This window comes from Marmota marmota, unplaced genomic scaffold (assembly GCF_001458135.2).
Source record: "Marmota marmota marmota unplaced genomic scaffold, marMar, whole genome shotgun sequence".
NCBI lineage: Eukaryota > Metazoa > Chordata > Mammalia > Rodentia > Sciuridae > Marmota > Marmota marmota.
In genome coordinates, this window is record NW_026000196.1 from 10069434 (window position 1) to 10093671 (window position 24238).

The following is a 24238-nucleotide window of genomic DNA, read 5'->3' on the forward strand; positions in this document are numbered from 1 at the left end:
GGGGGCGGGGCTCATGGTTTCAGTCTATATTTGCCTGGCAGCATATCTGTGGGCCTGTGGTAAGGCATCACGGCCAGTAGGAGGTGGTGAGGCAAAACTGCCCACCTCACGGTAGCCAGGAAGTAAAGAAACAGAAGGAGGAAAAAAGAGGCTAAGGACAAGAAATGACCTTCGAGGACATACCTCCCAGTAATCTTCTTCCTTCAACTGGGCCCTACCTCCTCAAGTTTCCACCATCTCACAAAATTGTCACCAGCTAGTGAGAAAGCCTTCAACACATGAGCTTTTGAGGAACATTCCAGATGCAAAGTATAACAACAGTACCTGGTTTCCAGCACTTTTCTGTGGATACCAAAAATCCAAGTTCCTTTATAGAGTTGGTTGTATTTGCATGTAATCTATGCATATCCTCCTGTATATTTTAAATCAACTCTAGATTGTTTATAATACCTAATACCATGTAAATGCTGTGTAAATTGTTGTTATGCTCTCTATCTTAGGGAATAATTATAAGAAAAAAAGTGCACATCTTCAGAACATACAAAATTTCTTTTGAATATTTCAACCTGAGGTTTGTTGAATTTGTAGATGCAGAACTCACAGGATAAAAGAAGGCTTGCTTTATGTCACTCTTCTTTGCATTAAAAGTACATAGCCTGACTCTGTAGGACCATGTACACCACAATAGTAAGAATTTCATCTTATGTATCTCTTGTGCCTCAGTCCTCCAGCTTTGCTGTGTAACATCCTACTAGGAAGGGACTTCATGTCATACTGTTTACTGCTATGTCCCCAATGCCAGGAATGGTGCACAGTATAGTAGAATAGTGCAAATGCTGTGTAAATATTAGTTAAAACACATATGTGCATGTGTATGCATGATATGCATGCATGATAAGTTCAATTAATACTACTTGATGACTGAATATTGATTTGCTGAAATGATTTTTATATGCCCTATGTCATCCGCAGTGGTGAGTGTTAATAAATTCCTTAGCTTAAGAAATAACACACTGTGGTATACACGTTTCTTTTGCTTATTAATACTTGCCATCTGTCATCGGCCTATCATATGTTGACCTCAGCATCAACTAACAAAGCCTAGAGATTCTGCCTGCCCTGTAGAGTGGACATCTTATTATTTCTTCACTGGACCCTTTTTTTTTCTTTTTTCTGTGCTGTATTGTTGAGGAATCCCAGAGCTCCTGGGAAAGGCTAGAAGTTGATGAGTGAGAGCAAGACAAGCTCCAGCAATGCCATACAGTGGCCTTTGTGTGGGAGCAAGGAGTGAGGGCATTCCTGACTGATACACAGTTTGTGCCCCAAGATCACTGTGGAATTCATGGCGCCAGGGCCAGAACAACACCCTTTACTGGCCTGAAGATGGCACCAGGTCAGCCTTAGCCAGATTGTGAGTCCAATCACAGGCCTTGACAGTCGGGTCGAGTGAGGAAGCCCTGGGGTAGGCATCGCTCCGCATTGGCACTGCACAGCTGGGGACCAGCTGCACGAGGACTGTGCTCTCACCTGCTCTGCAGCTGTGGCTGTCAGCATCTATCTTGGATTCTTAATGATCACCCAGATTAACTGAAATGTGCAACATAGGCTGGTGCATGTCACATTGGTACATGAACCATCTCTGGTCCTAGTTATTCAAGCAGAATCCTGGATCCTCTCCAGATCTTCTGGACGGGGCTCTCTCTGGGCAGGATTTGAGAAGTGCTAATTTGAACATACTTCAGTCAATTCTGATTCACAGGAAGGGTCAAAAGCTGTGCTGGACTAGCTGGGAGTTGGATATTTGGAGCTGCACAACCTGGGTGAGAGTCTGGTCTCTGATACGTGTCAGCTGTTTGGCTGTGGCTTGTGGCCAGCAGCCCAGCTGAGCTTCCGTGTCCACTTGCATGATCAGATAGTGAGTTAGGATCTAATGTGATGATGTGTGGGACTCAAGGAGAGAGGGGGAGGGTGTTGCTGTTAGTTTCCTCCACTATGTGCTCAACAGAGTGGATGCTGGAATGCTGTGAATAAATGAATGAATTGTTGGCTGCTTTGTTGACAAATTGCACAGGAAAAACCAAAGATATTAGCTCCCAAGATTGGATGTCAGCGTGTTTTGTGCATCAACAAACCCTCCACAGTGACCTTGAGGGAGGCCTTTTATCTGTTCAGCAGGGAATGGACACCAGTGAGTGATCGGAGAAATGAAGCAGATGCAGCCCAGAAGCAATAGTGGGAGCTTCCTGGACATTGTCCCTTCAAGGCCTTACTCTTAACTGAAGCCTGATGGTTTTTCCTAACATCAAAATGTCATTCTTTATTTTTCATCTTGGAAAACCTGAGTTCTAGATGCATCTAAGGCCTGCATTGATCATCTACCTGAAGCTGTGCTGCCTATGACAGATTGATACCATGGTATGTGGCTCTAAGCCCTGAAACCCTTGTCATTTCCTTATGGAAATAATCACTTCTTTGTTTTAAAATTAATTTTTGGAAGTGATTCTTTAAAAACATACAAAAATACACATATTAATGGGGTACCCTACAAATGTTTTGATACATGTATACATTTTGTAATCAGGTTAAACATATCTGTCTCCTCAAACATTTATCATTTCCTTATGGCAAAAACATTGAAAATCCTTTCATCTAGATCCTTGAGATCTAACAATTGCTAGCTATAGTCCCCCACAATAGCACACTAGAACTTCGAAAAAAACTTGTTACCTATTGATCAATCTTTCGTCACTCTGCCCTTAAAATTTTAAAACTCTCTGAATGCTTCTGAAACCCTTTTTATTGAACCCAATTAAAATCAGTCCCTTGATTTGCTACAACTTAGCCAAAGAGCAGCAGTATTTAATGATTCATGGTGTTTGCATTGTTTATTTTGAAGACAGGCTAATTAAATCATTGGCTCAATCCTCTCCAAGCTGTTTTTTAGAGACCAGTATTTAAAACTCCATGGAGAAATTTGCTCGATCTAGGAACTCACTTAGGGAAGTGATTGGCCTTTGGACAATAAATAGAAAGCCACCAAGGTAGCTCTGCCAACTGCACATTTACATATGGAAATCATCTCTGGGTTAATATTCCTGGCTCAGAACAGCCCCAGGTCCAACACGGAAAGCCTGCAGAATGGCCACAGTGTGACACTGGTACACATCACTTCAAAAGCATCCTGAGGTTGACAGCCTACCTGTCCAGGTTGTTGATACTACCACTCTGTGTGGTTTGGTCAGGTATGGTTGGACTCACCTTGTTTTGGGTTTTAGGTGAGAGACTCCACATTTCTGTTGCTCTCTGTTTCAAGGTAGGCATGAGAGTAGCCCTGCACAGAGGGACATACGTTAGGCTTAAGCATCTGTCTGTGCTTAGAAAGAATGCTCAGAAATGCCAACTTCCTAGCATCTGGAAAGTTGGAAGGCTCCAGGTCCTGTGGGAAGTTGAGTTCGGATACAGCCCTGCCCACTGGAAGTGGCAGAGCTCATTTCCAGGCAGCCAGAGAGAGAGCCCATCCTTCACTGGAGAATTCTCTTGTGTTCCAGTCACTTTTGCCTCTGTAAAAACACAAGCCATGAAATAAGGTGGACCTGAATTCCATTCCTGAATCTGCTACAAAATGACTTTGCTTGGACTCGGTGAGAGCCTTTCTGAGTCTGCCCTTCTAAGAGGCACATGAGGGAAAAGAGGTGATGGCACCTGATGAGGATTTACAGGTTCTTACAAGTGACAGCGGTAACTGCATCAGGTGTGCCCAGTCTGCTTGGGCAGCTGCTAGGCTGCTCTGTCGTCTCATGCTGAGGCAAGCTCCTAGGCAAGTTGCTAATCTGTTTTTTTTTTATAAATTCTAGAAGAGGATAGTCAGAAATTACTAAATTCAGCCAGTTAGGTCTCACATTCATTCTGCTTTGTGCTGGAGCTGCGTAACTGTAAGAGTTGTCATTCCTCCTCCTGCACTGGGGGCACAGGAGGCTTGTCCATTCTTCAGTTCTAAAAGTAAATGGTCTTGCCTGAACAAGGTCTGCAGAGTGGCCTCAACTAAAGATCCATGACAGGAGCTAAAATTCCACGTGCACTGGAAAGCACAACTCCTCAGTCAGGTATGAACCAGTTGTCCTAGACTTAGTGCAGCTACCAGGTGAGTTCCAGAGGGTACTTTTCTGTTAGAGGCACATTAGGGCCTAAGCCTTCTGGAAGTCAATCTCTGAATCTTTTATTTCCACAAAAACTAGATTCAGGGACAATCTTCTCCTTTGATCTGGCATCTTTCTGCCCAAGCGTGCCTTCCCTATGCCTGGCACTCCTTTGTGTCAAGTGCCTTGAGCTGTGCTGAGTTAAAAACCAACTTACAAACAAACAACAACAACAAAACAGCAGGAAAGAAACCCAATTTCCTATTCAGATAAATGACTGTAATTATTGCTAAATATTTGACTCTTTTCAAAACTAGAGTCCCCTGTGTCTCTAGAGACAAAAGACAGTAAATTTAATAAAGATAGATATGTCCAGTGCAGAGAGAATCATCAGAATTACTATCCAGATCATCTTCATTAAGCTGCCTCATCCAGAAATGGAGTTCCCCTCTAGAAAAAGTGCTGGTTAAGATGGTCTGCTTTAGCTCTTGAATTTCTTCTCTTAGCAATATCTCCCTTTATTTGATCTCTTTTTGGAGGACCAGAGTCCTTTACCTGGACAAGGTAATTTCTAAAGGAATGGCAAAAAGGATCATTAATTGATAGTTTGGGAATTATGCTACATCCAGTTCTAAAACTTTTAACGTCATATCATATTGATTAAGCCCTCATGTGCACCATACAAGAGTTGATGTACAAAGTAAGCAATGTTCTGGCCGACACACAGGGACTAGAAGTCCACGGCAGTAGATTTAGGACAATGTCATTACACATTCGTCATCCTTTAGATATAAAGGCCCAGTTCATGTAAAGAGGGGCTAAGAATAACCAAGATACTGTTCGTTCTCTTAAAACTTGTCTGGGTTATGTCAGAGTTGGTTATAGCACACTTAATCACAAATACAAACACAAGAGCGTCCTCTCATGGCAGACTCTGTTGAAGCTAGAGTTTAATGAGGCTCTTATTGGATGAACACATTAAGGCCGGGAGCCTCTCTCATGTTAAATCAGTGAAGACTTCAAGGAAAAGGTACACAGAGAAGAAAAGACCATAGGGTGTCAGCAGTAGTTAGAGCTAGGACAGAAGCAGGGAAGTGCTTTTGAACAGTGATAATGCGGAGGGACCTTTGCCCAGCAGAGTCATAGAATAGCTCTATGATGCACCACACAGAATATGGCCCAGTTGGTCAGGGAGGAGCAAGGAAAGTGGAGTATTTTAAAATGATTATAGGAATCTCTCAGGATTTTTAGGAATTTTGGATTAACAGGCTCTTCTGAAAATCAACGTGGATGGGGAGTGGGAAATGCCAGGTTGTTTTTTTTCCCCCTGTTCTGCAGTTTTTGAAGCATCACAAGTAAAATGTTTTAGAACAATTCCCAAAGCACTTGAGCATATCCTGAGGTTATCATGAGTATTTTACCCAAGGTGCAGAGATCCAAGCTCTCTTAGTTTGCATTCTTCAAAGAATGAAAATTCATTTATTTTCTAAATCTGTGAAAGAAGCTCTTTAAGAAAACAGTTGGTACCTTGGAGGCAGCCACACTGACAGCCTTGAGGACTTGCCATTTTTGGATTAGTGGGCCACATATCTAATCTCCAGTGGGACCAGGGAAGTGGCCTCTCTGAAGAAGTTGGCTTAGTGAAGCAGAACTCCTGTCACAGACACCATTTCTCGGATGAACTGAGAGCAGCTCTGTTCTTTGTCCCCAGATAGTACACTAATAAAATCAGAAGACATTTTTTCCTCCTTGTACACACACACACACACACACACACACACACACACACACCATCTTTAAAAGGGCTGCGTGCCTTGGTATTGCTTCCGCTTGGGTTGAAATGGACCAGATCAAACCTGGACCCAGCAAACCCAGCAACTGAGACTTCCCTAGAGCACAGGTGTTATAATTTTACAGGCTGGATGTCACATCCCCTGCCCAGGCGCAATACCCTGGGGCCAATCGCATGTCCTTGCCAAACTCCAGGTCATTCTTCTGTAACACTGGAATCATAACACTTTACTTTTTGTGGTTTTTGTGAAGATGAAGTAGCATTTGTGAAGTATCCTTCTGAGTGGCACATAAGATGGGCTAAAAGATATGGTGGTTAAAACTTTTCACTTTAAATTTCTTGACCTATGACCTTCTTTATGAGCATTATATTAAGATAATCAAGATTCATTTTCACAGATTTTGAGGAATCAACATTGATACCAAAGTAATGAATTAGGATTAGAATTGTGTGTTCAAATTGGTAGAACATATGGGTTATGTGTATGTAAATATACATCTATTCATATATATACATATGTGTATTTGTATGTACACTGTATGTGTATGTATGTATATATATATATAAACACACATACATTACATATATATAGAGAGAGTGTGTGCTAGATACAGATGTTGGTTGTTTTCTCAATCATATTTCTCAGTGAATTTGGCAAATGTGATTATTATGTCTGGAGAACAATAACAGGGACTATAATCATTTCTATGATACATGGGAATGTAAAACTAAAACAAAGCCTTTACAGAAAGTAAATCTGCTTTGGAAGCTTCAGTCTTGATCAGGGAGGCAGATAAACTCCCTGTCTCCCAAGAAGAGCATATTTCAGCCACAGAGACTCTATTTGAAGAGATTTTATGGATTTCTGATGTGTAAAATGGTTTTGCACCATATCACAGATGGAGTCATTTGTAGGCAGAATGAAAAATGTGCTACTTCTGACATCTTTCTTTCTTTTTTTTTTTAATTGAAATGACATTTGTATACTTCAGCATGTCTCTGTAACCAGCTTGTTTTCCTTCTCAGTGACCCCAGCCATCATCCTCGTCAAGGTCAAGGGCTGCAGAGGCCCCATATTTTGTGCTCTGCTGAGCCATTCCCTGAGTTAGGGTTGGGAGATCTGTGAACCTCCACCTTACCATGTTTTCTAGAGGAATGACTTTGGAATTACAATAAGTGAGAGCCAGTTCTTCTGGGGCCATGAACCAGTGCACACAGCTCAGTCACAACAGAACAGCTGCAGAGTGCCCCACCCTACATCACATCTCCATCTTTCTGCCACTAAGGGTCCTGTCTAGGTGTCTCAGGCTCTGAGCACTGTCCTGAGTTAACTTCTTCCAGCCTATTTGATCTCCAAGGTGTGCTAGTAAGTTTGATAAGGTCTCTGGCAAGCCTTTTGCTTGTTGTACAGCCTATACAGTAAACTAACCAGGAACAGCTGTGTTAGGAAGAGAGCCGGCCTTGACACCACCCCGAAGTTTGAGTTTCACTCCACCACTGTCGGGGAGTGATGTGGGACAGGTCCCTAAAGGTCTCCGAGTCTTCTTTTCTTGCAGTTTGAATAACAATACCTCCTTTAAAGGGTCTAAAAGGGGGACTCTGCATGGATAGGGCTTCTCCCCTACTAAAAGCTTCTTCAGTGTTGACCACTCATGTTGTGGAATTGTAATGAGGACCAAAGGGAATTGATCTGTTGTCAAAGGGGCAGTGCAAAGCTTGTCCCACAAATATTATTTTCTTTTAGTTCCTTTTGGAACTAAAGTCTTGGAAGCACAATGAGGATTGTGCTTTAGTAGGGTGCTCACCCTCTAAAAATCTTCTCCAAATACCTATGTTTATGGAGAGGGACAGAGAAGTCTTATGGAGAGAAGCACTTAGCTGGCTGGTCTCTCTGAGCCTTTACCGCTTCACTCTTCTCCAGCTTTACCACTTCTTTGTGGGCTAGATCAGCTGGATGATAAACAGGGAGCCAGTTGCCCTGAGCCCCTGCAGGAGTCACAGAATAGCTCTGTGATAGGTAGTGCCCTCACTTTTCTTTGTACCCCCAGCACTCAGCATAGAATGCTGGAAACTCTTTGTTGTTTTTTTTTTTTGTGTGTGTGTGTTTTTAATTGGTTGTTCAAAACATTACAAAGCTCTTGACATATCATATTTCATACATTAGATTCAAGTGGGTTATGAACTCCCATTTTTACCCCAAATACAGATTGCAGAATCACATCGGTTACACATCCACATTTTTACATAATGCTGTATTAGTAACTGTTGTATTCTGCTACCTTTCCTATCCTCTACTATCCCCCCTCCCCTCCCCTCCCATCTTCTCTCTCTACCCCATCTACTGTAATTCATTTCTCTACTTGTTTTTTTTCCCATTCCCCTCACAACCTCTTATATGTAATTTTGTATAACAATGAGGGTCTCCTTCCATCTGGAAACTCTTTGTTCAGTTATGGGCTTTTACCCCTCAGAGTAGATGCCCAGGTGATATACATGAATCTAATTCAATATTTCCCCAAAGTATTTCAAATAATGCTACTCTTGGAAGGGTCTCCATTAAAACAACCACAACAAAACATGTGGCCCTGATATGGATGCCTTTTGGAGAGTCCTGCTGCATGTTAACATGTGAAAGGCCCTGAGAAGCCCTGTACCAAAAAACATTTCAAACAGAGTCAGTTCAGTGTTTCTCAGCTTCATCTGGTCTAAGAGGCTGTGACTTCTTTCCAGGACAATTAGTAGCCCATGCACATTGGGAGTTATCTATAACCAAAAGCTTTGTCCTTGTCCCTGATGCCAATTTAATAAGGAAGACATAGTTTTGAGAAAAAGGAAAAAAGTTTATTGCTTTGCTAACAAAGGAGAAGCACAGAGGACTCTAATCCCAGGCTGTGGTTCTATCCAACCTGGAGAACAGAGGGCTTTTGAAGAAGCTCTTCAAAGGCTACATTCTAGGTCTGCCCTGATGGGGGCCCCAGGTGCTCCCTGAGGGTGTGTTGAAATTTACTTGTCAATTTGGGAGGTAGTCACTTCCTAGATCTTCCTGGGGACATCTCCTTCCTGGGTTGAGTATATGCTCCAGGACAGATAACTGGGCCTAGGGTGGGAAAAGGTAATCTTGTTTCCCACCCCAGGTTATAGAGAGGGAGAGGGAACAAAAGGAAAAGAAAACATGTCCCTTTAAAAGTAAGCTTCAGAGCAGCGAGGGCTATCTTCAAAAGGTGAAGTGGACCGACCACTGTTTAAGTCAGAGGCATTGACTGGTATTACTGGATAATCACAAACCCTCTTGTAACTCTGTCTAGTGACTACTACATAGGCATTTGCTTCCTGTCAGAATGCTATTGTTCTCCCTTGGCTGTGAAACAAACTTTACTTAACCCTTTCTGCCATAGGTCTGTTGGGATGTCAGTAGGGATCCAGTGTTTGGCTGGACTTATTTTTGAGCTTTGGAAGCCTTTTTAATTTCTTTGTGTGATGACACACATTTGCTGCTCTAAGGCACAAATCTAGTGGTAGATGCTGGCATGAGCCCTGGAGGCCCTGATTATTTTCACAGATATCCCTGTGATCCAGAGTCTGCTTTGCTGTGAAGACATACCTGGATTCTGATGACTCATTACCTTCATTGCCAGCTGGTCACCCCAGGCTGAGCCCTCATTCTGTCTTGCTTGGATCATTGCAGTAGCCACCTAACTAGTGTCTTCCCAACACAGCAGCTGGAGTGATCCTGTTAAAACACAAGTCAGATCAAGTCCATTTGGGAGCGATTTGATTTGGATGTGGTATATTTAATTATGTTCCACAAGGGTCCATGTATTAGAGGCTTGATCCCCAAGGTAGTGGCATTGGGAGGTGCTATGGACATTGAAGAGTGGGCCCAATGGGAGATCCCTAGGTTACTGGGGTTGGCCCTCAGAAGGGATTGCAGGTCCCCCCATCCTTGTTTTGCTCCAGAAATTCACTTGTTAATTTGGGAGATAATCACTTCCTAAGTGACATGACAATTTAACCAACATTTTGCTCCCACTATGACATGCTGCCCTCTCTGGTCCTTACCAGAAGCTGAATGAATGGAGCCACCTCATCTTGGACTTCAAACCTCCCAAACTGAGCTAAAAAGACCTCTTTACTTCACAAGTAGCCCTTGTCAGGTATCTTGTTATAGTGATGGAGAATTCACTAATACAGTACTACACCTGAGGAATGCCAAACTCTTCAGTGGCATTCAAGGCCCTGTGTGACCAGGACCCCGGCCCCTCTCCCCTTTATCCACTGGGCTGCAGCAACCCCAGACCTCTCGCTTGTCTACAATGCTCCAGACAGAGCCCAGCCCCATGGCATTGCATTTCCTTCCCTTTCTGCTGGGAACGTGCTTCCTCTGATTTTCAAGTGGCTCACTTCCTCACTTACTTCTGATGTCTGTCAAATGCCATCTTATCAGACAGCCCTGTCTGTGCCACCCATGTCAAACAGCAGCCCTCCCCCAACCCTTCCACAGCAGCTATTCACTGTCTCCTTCTGTGCACCCCCACCCCCACCGCCTCTTTCATTTCTGTCCAGGACACTGGTCAGTGCCTGCCATGTGATACGTTGACTCAGTTATTTGTGTATTGTCTCCTCCTCCCCTGGGATGTCAGCTATGTAGGACAGGACCTTGGCTTTGCTCACAGCAGTGTCCCCAGCTCCTAGTATAGCGCTTGACGTGCAGGCAGGAGCTCTGGGTCTGGTTGTTGAATGGATGAGTAACAGCAGTCAGTCGCCATCTGCAGATACTGATGTGACCGGAGCTAGTTACACGCAAGAGGTTGTGAACGTCAGGGAACTTCTCAGTTTGCTGTGATATTTGGCGCGCTCTGCCTGGCAGCTTTCCCTGGTTCACCGGCTGCTGAGTGAACTTTTCCCAGCTGAAGGTGAGAGCTGGATACTCATCAGCACGCGGGTGGAGACTGAAGCCTCGGAGGAGGAGGCGACACTGTGAAGAGTAGGAAGAGGCCGAAGGCAGAGCCCTGTGGAACTATAGGCAGCCACACCAGCTACTCCTCATCCCTGAGGTGGTGGTTCTCTATTACTGAGTGCCATTTGTCACATGAGTACTTTCTTGCCAGTGTGCAACATATTTTAATTTTCTCAGTTAATACACCTTTGAGATTTGGGGTACTTTGCCCTTGAATACAAAGCTCCTCGTTTTACTGGGGATCCCAGGGAAGTTTCCAGAGAGTCTCACACAGATCCACATTTTGACTTTTGACTGACAACAGGATTGCATCAGACTTTCAAGTTCCCACTGTGCATGTTCTTACTCCATGGAGGGGAGATTTTATTATAATAATGGCAGGCTAAAGGTGCAAAGCCACTTTGGGTCACCTTGGCCTCTGCTGATCAATTCTAATTGGAACTTATTCTTACAGATTTTATGGTTGGGGGGGGGGGTTGCTTCTAATTTTCCTGTCTCCCTGAGACCTGATATCTGGTCTGTGTTAAGGACACAGAAGTCCCTCCCTTCAGGGTAACTTGTCGCCTTCCTATCAGGGAGAATTTAGGGCCTGCATTTCTCCTGCAAATAACAGTTGTTGCTGAGGAATGTCACTGGGGCAGGGCCAGAGTGGCCTCAGGCAAACTGTCCTTTAAAAGAAAGCATGTGGGGGTCAGCACAGTGGGCCCAGTCCACACCCCCAACCTCCTGTTCCCACGGTTCATATCTGTCTGCCTCCTGCCGTCAGTATCTCTGTAAATAGTGGCCCTGGACTTGGGCCCAGTTGCTATGTTGGCTTCTGTGGCCAACAACACAATGACCCTTTTAGGGCAGAGGCCCTGCTGTGGTGAAAGGCCAACCGATGTGTTTTGTTCCTATGCTTGGATGTGCCCCAGGAGCACAACACGGGGAACCCTTAATCAGTAAAGCATGCCCCTGCCACCACCTGAGTCATATTATAATTGTCAGCCCAGGACAGAAACTATTAAAAATATGCAAAAGGTCATTTTTTCAATGATATAGAAAATGTCACTTGCAATCAAATTTCATTACTTGGTTTTAAATCCAGCCAAGATAAAGACCCATCATAAAATCATGAAGCCTGAAGGACTTTCAGAGATCCTGTTGGCATGAGGATACTGAGGAAGGGCTGTTCTTTTAGTCAGACATATCCTAGACCTGCCCCAGACAGCTCTGTGACTTTGGACAAGACACTGAACCTCCCTGAGCTTTGATTTCTCTTCTAGTCTGATGACTAATAATCCTGATGGATTACAGAGACCTAGCTGGATACTGTAAATGAAAGGTTAGATATGCAGTGGGCATTCACCAGAAATAGATGTCCATCACTCACCTGGTCAGGCTCACTCCTTATCTTGTTTGCCTGATAATGGTACAATCTTGCTTAAAGGGAACAGGGCTCAGAGGCCTCATCATGTCCCCTAATCCAGGCTGAAGCTTTGTCAGAGGAGAGCTATATGCAGTACCTTGGCAGGGGAGAGATACATGCAGGAAATTAGTACTTTTGGTTGCCCACCCCCAAAGAAAATAAGAAGCTGGATGGACCTCACCTAGATCTCCATAGTTCAGTGGGTTGTGTGGGCAACTGGCCACCTGCCAGCTCTTTCAAGTGCAACTCCAGTTTGAACCAAATACCTAGGCAGGGAAGTGAAGTGAGGGTGGCAGAAAGAAAGGGCTGGAAAGAAAACTCATGCTCTTTGGAGGGCTACAGGAACAAGAATGGTCTACGATTAGTGTTTCTTTCCAGACCTGTATTTTAAATTAGTCATAATTTATTGCTATTATGAGCGCTGAACTACACTTGCCCTGGGCTCTGCAAACATGGGAAATTAGCCAGGCCAGAAGAAGCAGTGTTCCAACAGTGCTAAGAAAAAGGGGCTCACTTGCTAAAGAGCAGTGGGAGGGTGTGAACCTGCCTTCTCCTGCATCCTGGCTACAAAAGACTTACCCTGGGCTCCAGCATATAGCACAGTAATGCAAATGATGGTGTGCCCAGTGTGCCAGGCTATGTGGTAAGGAAAATGGGGGACTTGGGGTATTATCCCCCTTCCTGGAGGGAGAAGGAAGGGGACTTTGGGACCCCAAGCATATTGGGCATTCAGCAATGTTGCTTGGTGAAGAAGAGGAAGAGGAGGAGGACCATGTTGGCTCAGGTCTGATGTGGAAGAAGCAGGCCTGGCTATGGGGGACAGATGCATCCTAAGAGGAATTTCACTGTTGAGTTTAAGTCCCAGAGGAATTGATGCAATATAACTTGGTGCCATGGCTAAGCAGGTATGGCAGACATAAGCAGCCTTGGACAGCAGAAAGATACTAGAAGGCAAGTATGCAGCAGTTCCTGGTTCCAGACGGGAAAGCTATTTGGAATGGCATAGGACAGACAAGGTCTGTCCTCAGGGGACTGAGGCAGGCAAGAGCTATACCTAGGGGTCATATTAGTACACATTTGTGTGTCCTATAACAATGGGGACATGTTCTGAGAAAGGCATTCCTAGGCAACTTCATCACTGTGCAGACAGCACAGAGTGAGCTTCCTCAAACCTAGACGGTTAGCCTACTATACCTCTGGGCTCTCTGATAGGATTGATTGCTCCAAGGCTGCAAACTTGTACAGCATGTTATGTACTCTATAGTACAGGCAACTGTAACACACTGATATTTGTGTATCTAAACATAGGAAAGGTCCAGTAAACATGGAATTTTCAGCTCCATTATAAAATCTTAGGGGACCATTGTTGTACATGCAGCCTACTATTGACTGAAACATCTTTACATTACTGTGTTTAATGCCGGGAGCTTCCCATACATCATTTCAGCAGCTGGGTTCAGAACGGGCTTCCATTCCCATGAGAGCTGGAATATGAAGTGAGCAGGAAGTTGGGGCAGGAGCCAATGTTTACACTAGGCAGTGAGCTGCGGGTGTGAACAGGCAGCTGTGTGTGAAGGGTAACTGTTGGGGGTCCCGCTCATGCATGCAGACTGTAACATTGAGTCCGGTTCCTGATCACCGGTGGGGCCAAGATCCCTGACCTCTTCTGCTCAATCAGAAGGGCCTGATCCTGATCTTATAGGGAACTGGCTTCAGAAACAGCAGCCAAGAAGACCTAGTAGAAGCAGGAGCTATATATAGTTGGAGTATAGTATAGTTGGAGAAATGTCATAAGAGATAAGTCATAGAAATTTTAAATAAGGTGCAGATGGCTACTAGAAGAGCTATCACATGTTGGTACATGAGTGGTTACCAAATGAATTGTTAAACATGATTTGTTGGAGGAGAAGAGTAGGGGGAAGGACTTAAGGATGAGGCAGCCCCAGAAGGAGGTGAAACTTATGCTTTATAATATTTTATCAGACCTCCAAGGAAGGAGTTGGGCATTCTGAGCTGGGAGATGCTGTAGAAAAGGCCTAAAGATGTAAGATTTGGAGACTTCAGACCAGATTCTGAGAAGTTTGTTGGGAACAGCTTTGAAGGATAAAGGGAAGGAATCTAATTCTGACCTTATAGGATTCCAGCAACAGGAATCTCTATGGCATCCATAAGTTTCAGTGGCCCTAGTGTGAGGGATGGTCAAAGACCAATGTGAAGGACTATAGCACAGCTTCAAGAGTGAATCAGTCCTGCCTGAACCAGGAGGGGGAACAATGGAAATGGAGGGAGGAAAATGGATTGTACAGATTTATAAAAGTGAGAGTGGGTAAGACATGAGAGAAATGGCCACAGAGACTGAATGAGTGACAGGTGGTCACAATTACAAAAAGAGGAGGAGGGATTGATTGGGGGAAATTACAGATAAGCTTCAAACAGGTGGATTTGAGGTACCAGCAGGCATCTAGATGTTTGTATCTCCAAGTGAGGTTATGATGAAAACATAGGACTAGATTGTATATTTTAAAATCCCCTTTATACAGTGTATCTGTGGAGAAGTCATTGGGAAGCCACTTCCTTGAGAAGAATACAGATGGTCAGCACTCAACACCCAAATGTGATGGGCTAAGGATGGAAAATGGGCAGAATAAAAGCTACCAAGGTTAAGAGGAGGCCACCTAGGGAAGGGTCATTATCCATGTCACTTGGGTGTCACAGATGAGCTGTGGCTGTCAGCATTATTCTTCCTTCATTGGGAGAGATGATCTTAGTGGGACAACAGGGACCCTGGTGGTGATTTAAGCAGTGTCCTGGGATGTTTCCACCTTGTGTCATCAGAAAATGGTATGGTTCTCTCAAAGCAGGGACATCCCACAGAGAGATGGGAGAATGTGTGCCAGAGATCCTATGTGGGGATTTGGGCCAACAGACCAGGATGTAGTCTTGGAGCAGTGACTGGTGACTCTGTACAATGCAGTGTCCCATCCTGTCCCATATGCATACCCCACAGGCCTTGCTCTTGAGTCAGGAGCTGCAGCAGGAAGCCATCATCCTGTGACATTGCTCTGCTTCTGCAAGAATCTGAATTTCACAGCCCAGGTTTAATTCATTCCCCTTACAGTCTCCTGGCAGCCGGACCTCAAGCTTGGCAAATAAATAGGGAAGGACCAGCATTGTTCAGGCCACCTGGAGGGGCACCCCATCTCACCTGTGCATGGATGATACAGCAGGGAAACTAGAGTGGGGCAGAGTGTAGGGACCTTATGCTGCCACTGCTGGGTGACACTGGAGCCCATTTGTTTTGGTAGTATGTCTGCAGCCTCTGAGGCTGCTGTCATCACCCCCTTTATTGATGCTGGGCCTGGGACAAGGCACTGTGGGGGGACTTTTTTTTTCCCCCAGGAGGCTAATTTTAGAGTGCTCCAGCTGAAGTGCTGCTGTGAACCATATTTCTTAACTAGGCACTTGTGCGTCACTAATGAGGCAGGTGCATGCATCCGGAGGAAGATCCTGTTCCTGATGGTGGTGTGTGTGGGCTGCCTGGTCGCTGCCTTGGCTCTGCCAGGGTGGTTGCTCACTGCATCTGGTTTGTGCAGGCAGAAGCTGTATCTCTAGGTGTGAGATTTGGGGTGTGCTGGAGTCAGCCTGCTGCACCCTTGAATCTTGGTTCTGCCACTACCAGCTCTGTGACCTTGGGCAAACTGAATACTTGACCTCATTTTCAAAGCCTGAGCTTATCATCTGTTAACTTTGGAAAATGAGAGCAGTGACTTCATGGAAATCACGGGAGACTCTCAGATCCTATACAGGCAAAGTGTGTAGCTCTTCAGTGTTACATGTTCAGGACACATTGTTCCTTCTTTCCCTTCCCCCAGCGACCCCTTTACATTCATCACTGCCATGGCTAGGCTTTGCCCCAGGAGCAGATGAGCTAGTGCTAAGATGTAATGCTTCCCCTGAAGTGCTCCTGATATGACAGGAGACTTGAGCTGAGTCTTGAGAGAGGCAGTTTGCTGGGCAGAGATTCAGGGGTGGGTGGGATGACTTTTCCAACTCTACTCTTGTGACCCATCTGACAACTTCCACATTTTACCTGGGGGCACTCTCATGATCAGGGAAGAAAGGAAGGTGCTTGTTCCTTTTCGTGAAGTCAAGCTAACTTCTGTCTGGGTCAGCTCAGAGCCTGCCTCTGACTTGCAGGAGCAGCCAGTCCTGCTGCTTGCAGGATACTTCCACTGCTCCAGGTCCTTATTGACCATAAGGTGCCTCATAGGGGAGATTTAAGGGTTTCTGGGTTACGCTTCCCTGATGCGGAAGAGAAGGGAGTCTTAGAGGTTTCATCATTGAGGATTACATCCTCTCCATGTCCCCAAGCCCAGATCACAGAAACCATGTAGGAGAAGAGACATGGATTCAGGGTTGCTGAAGGTTGTGCTTCCCAAGAGTTGCTGTTTGCCATTAATTTCATCTGGATGTGTCTGATCTACAAGGTGGGAACAGACTTTCCCAATATGTTTTATTTTTATTTTTATCATTGGTACTAGAGTTGGAACTCGGATACTCTATCACTGAGCTACATCTTCAGCCCTTTTTATTTTTGAGACAAGGTGTCCCTAAGGTTCCTAGGTTGGCCTTGACTTGTTATCTTCTGGCCTCAGCCTCCCAAGTGACTAAATTATAGGTGTTTGCCACAGTGCTCAGCTTTCCCAACTCTGTGTTCAGGGTGTGAGCTTCTCTCTGTTTACGTTAAGGTTTTCACCAACTAGGCAAACGATTATCTTCACACAGTATGTGTGTGTGTGTGTGTGTGTGTGTGTGTGTGTTTGTACATATGCATATGATTATGCACCATATAACAGTGTTTTGGTCATTGATGGGCCATATATATGACAGTGGTCACACAGAACTACTCTTTCACTTAGTGGTATTGTAGCTATCATAATTTGTGTCAGTACACTCTAGGATATTCTTAAGGTGTTGAATTCACATTAACAATGCCTTTATCAGAATGTGTACCCAATGAGAGAGACGGGGGGAGAGAGAATTTTTTTCTCCCCATAGCATGTACTTTGTTGTGTCCCAAAGCTCTGGTTTGAAGCAATGTTGAAATCTGTCAAGTCAATGAATTAACAGTCTTATCTCAGCAGATTTATTTGGCAGAAACACCAAATTCCTGAATCCATGTGGGCTGGCCCTCATGACCCTTGCCCTGAGAAAGTGAAAAAAAAAAATCTGTCACAGGTTTGTGGGGGCTACCTAGCATTTAAAATGACTCAAATTTTATTTTTATTTTTTCATGTCTTTATAGTGAGCACGTTGACTCCCATTGTATTGTCGTGGGGTTGGACATAGGGTTGGATTGATTATGTGGGTCAAGAGGATGGAGAACTCGAAGGAAAGGATGGCCCAGCTCACTCAGCACCCAACACTCCCCTGCATGAGGAAGCTGACCCTGATAGGCCACTGACTGTGCTGGGAGCCTACCGACCTGGTCCTCTGCAACATCAGTGCTCAGAAGAGACCTGTGTCCACATCTTATCAATGTGGATAACAGCTTAGAATTAGCCACACTAGGAAATAGTATAGTATATATTCCAAAATTACACATTCTTTCAAGATTCCTGAGAAATGTTTTAATCACTTCATTACTTCTGTTGACAAAGAAATGATTTTAATGGTAATAAAAAGACCTGGCTCCACTGTTGTGTGATCACATATAAATTATATATTCTCTCCAAAACCCAGCCCTGGACTGTTAAGGGGATGCAAATAATTGTATCTGCCTCAAGGATTATAGTAGGATTAAGTGAGGTAACGTGAGTTTTCCCAGACATGTAGCTAGTACTCGTTGTGTGGCAGCCACTGTTCCTGTCACCCCCAGTATGATTGTACCTGCTGTCACCACTGCATCTTCACATTTGCAGATGACCAAGCTTAGTCCAGCTGGAGACCTGACTTCAAGGTTTGGTCTTCATTCATTTGAGATGTATTGAGTCCCACAAAAATGGATGAGAGGGCAGGCATGGTGGTGCACACCTGTAGTCCCAGCAGTGCAGGAGGATCACAAGCTCAAAGCCAACCTCAGCAACTTAGTGAGACCTTATCTCAAAATAAAATATAAAAAGGTACGGGGACGGTGCTGAGGATGTGGTTCAGTGCTGAAGTGCCCCTGGGTTCAATCCCTGGTACCAAAAAAGACAGAAAAGAAAGAGAGAGAAAGAAAAAAAGAAAAAAGAAAGAGACATATCCCTGCCCTCAAGAAGGTTCCACTGTGGTCGAGAGATGTCCTTATACGCTCCTCACATTATTTTCTATCCATGACTGTAGGAAGCCAGCACTGGGGGCACCGAGAACCCAGAGGAAGGGACTCTGGAGGGAGCCATTGCAGATCAGGCAAGGAGTGCCAGAGTCTTCTCTCCCTGTACCCAGCCTAATGCAGCAACAGCCCCGAGTTTCAGAAAGTAAAGGCCAAAGCCAATTTGTAATCAGAACTTCACACCTGCGAGAAGTGGCAGAAAAGCAAAAGTCACTACCTTTTATTCCTTTGAGGCTAAATGCATCCAAAAAGCGTAGAGATGAGTTAGGCAATCCTGTTTGGAATTGAAGTTCTCAACGCTCACATAAAATCTTGATGAACCTGTTGAGAGGAGGAAAAAAATAGTGATAATAGGCAAGGGGCACTGAAAAATTCCTGACTTTTAAAGGACAAGATTTTAGGTAAGGAGGATGGGTATTTAGAGTTGATTTTTCCCCCCCAAATCATTTTTAGCCTCCAGCTGCATAACTTTTCTTACTGACTGAGGTGCAGCATGTAGACCAGACTGGTTGTTTTGGGGAATTAAACAATTGGTGTCCTTCTATAAGAGTTGGAGTATTTTAAGACCCACGTGAGTGCTTATAGTCTTAATAAGACTTGCTTAGCAGTACCTTAGGGAGACCAGGTAAGAATCACCAATAAAATCATTAAGGAAATCTATGACCCTCTGAAGCATGGCAAGTGGTGGGCTGAGTAAGAGACTCTTATAGGAGGGATACTTTCCTCAAAATGCATTATCATTGCCTTATTGCAAAGTGCCATGAGAGAAGACACAGGACTGAGCAAATTTGTTCTTTTGTTTATGAATTCATCCATCAAGTATATACTCATCTCTTCTCTCTCTGAACTGGATCTCTTGCCCTCTCAGGCACAGCAGGCCTGCATACATACAGCTAAAAGATGCTTTGATGAATGGTATACTAGGTGCATGAAAAATGTTTATAGAATGAGAGAAGCTCACTGTGCATGCTGTATTAGGGAGTGCTTCTTCAAAACAGTAGGTGACAGCTCAGCCAGGGCTTCAATCCCTCATTGACAGGAGGTTGTCAAGGAAGAAATGACAGGGGCAGTGGGAAACACACAGTGCCATTCCATAGGAGGGGGAGCGTGGGGCTCTGGGTCATGAGTGGAGTCCACAGAGGATCTGATTCCAGGGCATAGCCAGAGCCATGGTGTCAGAGGTGTGGGTCGTGATTCTAGCAAGCCTACTCATTTTACAGGAGGAAACTCAGAGAAGTGAAGGGCCTTGCCCAAATTCACGTAGCTCCAGGGGAGTGTTAGAACCTGAACTTGGGACTTGGCAGCTTCATGTGTGACATGGGAGATGAGGTGCTCAGTGTGCTGAAACACCTCAAGGGTTCCTCTTCTTCCACCAAATTCACCAGCTTAAACCAAATTCACCTTTACAGAACATACAAGTTGGTCTCAGGATTCCTTTGGCAGAGCCTGTCTTTTCTGCTTACATCTGGTGGTGACTTGGTAACGGAAGCAACTGACTGAGAAGTTATGAGGAATAAGACTTCCCCACACCCTGATTCCCACCCTTAGGACTTAGTTTTCTTGGAAATTGAGCCTCAGGTCTAGTGGGAAGTATAGAAATATTACACTATGCAACTTGCTTTTATTCCAAGTTCAGACCTTTTTTGGAATACATGATGATCTTTTTTTAAGTGGATTAATGCTGCTGTATCCAAGCATTTGTTTGTGTGAAGTGATGTCTGTTTAATCCTCTCCCCACCTGTCTAGCATACATGGTTATGGTGCCTTATATATGCCAGGTCTTCTCCCAGTCTTGAGGATATAGCTCTCAAAAAGCCCAGTTAAAATCTCACAGTGCTGCCGAGAGTGGTGGTGCACATTTGTAATCCCAGTAGCTGAGGAGACTGAGGCAGGAGGATCATAAGTTCAAAGCCAGCCTCAGCAACTTAGCAAGGCCCTAAGCAACTCAGGGAGACACTATCTCTAAATAAAATACAGAAAAGGGCTGGAGATGTTGCTCAGTAGTTAGGTACCCCTGGTTTCAATCCCGAGTACAAAACCAAACCAAAACAAAACAAAAACCTCCCTAGTATAAGAGAACTCTTTCATCAACAAACATAATAAAATAACACATAGTAATAAATAAATGTTGTATATAAGCAAAACAGGATTAGAGGCTTGAGAATAGGGGAGAATTAAGTGCTATTTTATAGAAGTAGTTCAGGGAAGGCCTCTCTGAGGAAGTAACACTTGAACCTAAATGAAGTGGAAGAGTAACTCCAGAAAACATCAGGAACCCCACAAATGCAAAGACTTTCCCATTCATCTACCCATCTACCTACTCATCTACCCACTCTTCTGTCTACCTCTTTAACCAACCTCTACCCATCCACCCATCCACCCACCCATCCATCCATCCATCCATCCATCCATCCATCCATCCATCAATTATCCTTCCACCCTCCTTTCTTACTACTTCATTGTTCTGCAGTACTGGCTCCCCATGGGCTAGATGCCTTACAACTTCTGAAAGAGAATGATTAGCATGCCTTTACAGCAGGTTTTTCTTTTGCATTGTTTTGCTTATAAAATCATTTCTTTTTTGTTGTAAGAGTAATTTTTGGTGTTTTGTGTTATAAGTGAAACTTTTTCTCTTACAAGACATTTTTAAACTCTGGAAGCACTTGAGGATATGGCTCGAAGGCCAGTCTCTCCTGGATATTAGGCTCTCATTTTAAGGCTACCGATGACATGTCAGGGCTCTCCTGAGGAATATATGAGGGAAAACTGCAGGCACTCAGTGAATACTTATTGCAAATATTGCCACTACTGCTACTGGCAGACATTATCAGTGATAGCCAGCAATGGTTTTTAAGGACAGCGCTAGACTCTGGACCAGGCATTTTAGTTCTTGCTTTAACATTTTATGTAGTTCTTCCAGGAGATCTATCCTATTCCACCTCACCTTGAGATAAGCCCACTGTCACTTTTGCTCTTTGCCTGACCCTCCCCATAGCTGCCTCTTGCAACGGTTTAGTGTTCAACTGGGATGACTTGAGATTCTTTGCAGCCAGCAGAGGAAGAAAGACGTTTGTAAAATTAGCCTTACCTTGCTGATGGCGTGTGATTCATCGCAGTAAGAGCTAATATTTCCCAAGGGCCCTTTAGCAGCAGAGAGCGTTCAAGGAGTGGTGCAGAGGTTTCTAAGTTACTTAACGGATTTTATGAACTGCTAATTACCTCATAAAGACATTTTATTGAGCGAGGATGATCTGTTATTGGCACTGACTGTTTACATGTCTCAGCTCTGTCGCCTGTTTCTTCTGCTCTATGTCAGGGCATCCCCGAAAGCCCTGCTCTGTGGGAGGCAAGGAGGCCTCTGCATACTTCACCAGTGCAAGCCAGTGTCCACCGCAGGCCACCAAGTATAAGGACAGGACTCTGGTTCTGCACTCATTGACTTCTTGAGGTCCCATCTGTAGGAAAGTCAAGGAGAAGGACAGAAGCCTGGAATATGACTTCTTAGTTTGATCAGCTTCCATAAATTGGCAACAGACAAGAACCTGGGATAGTAGGGGAGGGAGGAGGGGCACTAAGTCATAGTTACATAGACATAAGAAGTTCTAGTGTGCTGTTGCATAGCAGGGTGACTGTGGGTAAATTATGTATTTTCTACTTCAGAAAGCTAGAAGAAAAGAGTTCCAGTGGTCTCACCGTGAAGAGGATAAGTTTTTGAGGAGATTGATATGTTTAACCTGATTTAAACATTACGCAGTTTATGCCTATGTCAGAATACCACGTGATATCCCATAAAATTTTTTTAGAAGACACATGAAGAAAGAGAAATTTGCAGAGGAAGCAGGCAAAGTTGTTATGGTTGTTGTTAAGCAGGAAAAGACGGATTCTGAGAAAATAGACAGTACACTGGGGTGGCGGGGCAGCACTCCCCATGTGTCTGGAGTGGATTATGAACCAGATGGTGAGCTTTGCTAGAAGATTTCTGGGTGTTGTCATGAGCTCTCTAATTCAAACAAAGCCAAATAAATGCATTGCATTCTGATACGGTTGCTATTGTGTCAAGTAGATGCCCAAGATGTCATTTCCTAGAGATTGGTAGTGAATTTTCTTATAATATCTTTATAAACTTACTAAACAACAGCATACTGTTTCAATTTGTAGAGAGATAAGTTGTGTGTTAGATGAAGGCTGAGGCCTTTACCACATTCCAATAATCCTCAGATCAACTATATGAAGAGGTGGTATTCCTATTTTTCCTGTATTGTGGATGAGCATCTTGAAGCTCCGAGGTTAAGCAAGTTGCCCAAGGCTACACAGCCAACAACAGCACAGCAGGAGTCTCACCCCAGTATTTCCCATACTCTTGACCATGGTACCAGGCTATTTCACAGGTGCTGCTATAGCTACAGAATTTGCCCCTGATACATCACTAATAGATGGACATTGGTCTGGAAAGAACTCTGGCATGGCCTTCTCTTTGCCTTGTAGGAATAATATTTTTATCCATGACCCAAATAAGAAAGACACACTGAACCACTTCAGTGAAGTAATTGGTACACATCACACAGAGGTTGGCATAAACTGTGAGCACCATTGTCAAATGCATGCTTCTGCAGCTTGTTTTGGGTTCTAGCTTTCAGATAGGATGCACAGGTGTGAGAGGAAGGTTCAGGAGGACAGTTCAGGACAAGGGCGTGGATGGTTAAGAGCCTACACCAGCTTCTCTGATGGGAATGTTCTACTCAATATGCACAAACCCTCTGCTTGAGACTCTTGTCCAGAATTCCCGCCAAAGATTAGCAGTGGGCAGAAGAACATTCATCCTGTCAATCTGCTTCTCTTTATAGCAGTACATCTGAGTGCATGGAGGAAAGGAAGACCAGTGTCTCCTAGGGAGGGAGAGAGGGAGGCACATGGAGTAGAAAGAAGTTGGCTAATTATTTGCTCATCAGGTGAGGATGGTGCCAGGATAGCTGGATACCTTCTGGGAATTTCAGTAATTTCCCTAAAGTCCTCAGCCACAGGACAATCAGGTCCTAACAAGAATCAGGCTTCAGGAGCCCATGGCATCCTTGGGGATCCAGAGTGTTGACATGTGACCCTGCAACCTGACCTTGGTGTGCTGGCCCCAGGGCAGGGCATGTTCCTGACTATTGACACAGCCCCTCACCTGTACTCCACTCAGCAGATATATATGTATTCAATAAATAGCATTGAAGGCTGTCAGCACCAGAGAATGTTCTAGACCCTAGGGACAGGTTTTGAATAAAATAGAAACAGAAGAAGAGAGTACAGAAACGAAAGATGCAAATACCAGTCCTTAAAACTCATAGTCATTCTAATCCAGAAAGAATACTATCTGGACATTGGACCAAATGCAATAGTCCTCCAACCTGAATATGCATTTTTTTTAGCCTAGAAAGATCAAGACATAGGATTAGTTTTTTAATGTAAAAAAGTAGATTTTATTCCACGATGAAATTACCGCTTCTTATTTTCCTGGAGAAGATACTGCACTTAGGGCTTTTTCCATACCTTCTGAAGCCAAAGAATGTGCCAGAAGTTTGGCATTCCCAAGAATTATTATAGGATCTGGAAATGAGTATGTTTTTTGTTTGTTTGTTTGTTTGTTTGT

The 24238-nt window shown here is 44.2% G+C and overlaps 1 protein-coding gene and 1 long non-coding RNA gene across 5 annotated transcripts in view; one reads left to right on the top strand and one right to left on the bottom strand.

The window, feature by feature from the left end:
* LOC125612494 overlaps positions 1 to 5057 on the bottom strand; it is a 13591-nt gene extending 8534 nt beyond the window's left edge. Inside the window, exons 1-2 of the long non-coding RNA XR_007342848.1 lie at positions 5047 to 5057; positions 1602 to 1606 (exon numbers count right to left, since the gene is read on the bottom strand). This is a non-coding gene — a long non-coding RNA (uncharacterized LOC125612494). The remainder of the gene's footprint in view (positions 1 to 1601; positions 1607 to 5046) is intronic.
* Slco3a1 (solute carrier organic anion transporter family member 3A1) overlaps positions 1 to 24238 on the top strand; it is a 254468-nt gene that overhangs the window by 101705 nt on the left and 128525 nt on the right. The gene's annotated exons all lie outside the window — the stretch shown is intronic.